The sequence below is a fragment of the Propithecus coquereli genome, unplaced genomic scaffold (genome assembly GCF_000956105.1).
Source record: "Propithecus coquereli isolate 6110/MARCELLA unplaced genomic scaffold, Pcoq_1.0 Scaffold165, whole genome shotgun sequence".
Taxonomy (NCBI): domain Eukaryota; kingdom Metazoa; phylum Chordata; class Mammalia; order Primates; family Indriidae; genus Propithecus; species Propithecus coquereli.
The window spans coordinates 452,822-454,485 of NW_012141080.1; the positions used below are offsets into that span (position 1 = coordinate 452,822).

The 1,664-nt window shown below is 36.9% G+C and overlaps 1 protein-coding gene across 1 annotated transcript in view; it reads left to right on the forward strand.

Moving 5' to 3' along the window:
* Positions 1-1,664, forward strand: part of HYDIN (HYDIN, axonemal central pair apparatus protein) — a 299,281-nt gene that overhangs the window by 227,877 nt on the left and 69,740 nt on the right. The window lies entirely within an intron of this gene.

The following is a 1,664-nucleotide window of genomic DNA, read 5'->3' on the forward strand; positions in this document are numbered from 1 at the left end:
ATAATGTAATTAAATTATAGCCAGGTTTCTCAGTGTTGGAGAAGGGAGTTACAAATATGGAAAGGGAAATCCCATGATATTGAGTTAAAATTGTATGAAGTCATGATTTTTAATACGTAGATAGATACAGAAATACACACACACGTGTTTCCCAGCTCTGTCGGCCGAGAAGGCCTGGAAACAATGACACAGCAGTAGCACTGAGCACACCAACATCCAGACCTTGGTTTCTAAATGTCATTCTCCGCTAACCAGAAGCAAGGCTCTGTGGCAAAATGCTTTTCTCAGGGCTAGGACAGAACAAGTAGAAGAAGTTCCAGATGAGCTGGAAAACTTTTGTTGCACCAGAAAGTAAAGAAGAACTTAAAGAATCATGGAGACATAGCAAAAGGTCACAGGAGCCGATGTGAAGGGACTCTCACTGGCAAAACCTGGGACAATTTGAATGTCAAAATAAATAAGAATAGTAATGGATTATAACCTATTGAATAAGGCAAGAATCCATGAATCATACTGACAGAAATATTAATAAATAAATGCATAAATAAATAAATGAGGGAGAATGGAGTGCTTTTCCTGACAATAGACTACCAACCAATAAATATGGAAAGATTAATGGAGTTAAATAATAATGAATGGATGCTAAAACTAGTGGACGAAAGTTTGATCAGGAATGGGGTATTTACATAGTATCAAAATATCTGCCCACATATTATTTATTATTTATAAAGAAAAGAATAGTAAATCGACAATGAAGAAACCTGGTGAGCATCATCTTAACTGAGTCATCAAATCTAACATCACTAATATTGGGACAAAGTGACATCATGGGACTCCTGATACGATGCACTGAGGAGGACACACTGGCAACTCTGTGATACTCCTGCCCGAAATGCATACCCTCCATCTAACCATGAAGAAGCATCAGACAAACCCAAATTAAGAAGCATGCTACAAATTTACTGGCCTGTACTCTTCAACATGTCGAGATCAAGAAACACAAAGAAAGGCTGAAGAAATTTTCCAAAGTAAATGAGATTAGAGAGACATGACAATTAAATGCAATGCACAATCCTGGATTGAATCCTCGACTGGGAAAAAAATAAATAACTCTAAAAAGAATCATTAGAACAATGATGAAATTAGAATATGGATTATGAATTAGGTAATAGGGTTGTATCAATGTTAAAACCCCTGAGTTTAATAAGTATTCTTGTTCGTAGGAAATATGCACTGAAATGTTTAAAGGTAAAGAAGCACAATATCTCCAATTTAATTTCAAATGGATCTGAAAAAAATAATATGTGCGTGTGTGTTTGTGTGTGTGTGTGTGTGTGTGAGAGAGAGAGAGAGAGAGAAGAATGTGAATACAAAGTCAAGAGGGCAAAATGTAAATAATTGGTGAAGCTGGATAAAGGGTACATAGGAATCCTTACAACTTTTCTCTTAAGTTTAAAATTATGACATTTAATTTGGGCTGACTTGTATATGAAAAAATTAAGAAGCATAAAAATTAGCCCAGTCCTGTAAGCTGAGAGACCTAAATAAAACAAGCAGAAAAGAAGAGTTAAGAAATCTCCAAGGCCGGGCGCAGTGGCTCACGCCTGTAATCCTAGCTCTATGGGAGGCCGAGGCGGGCGGATTGTTTGAGCTCAGGAGTTCGC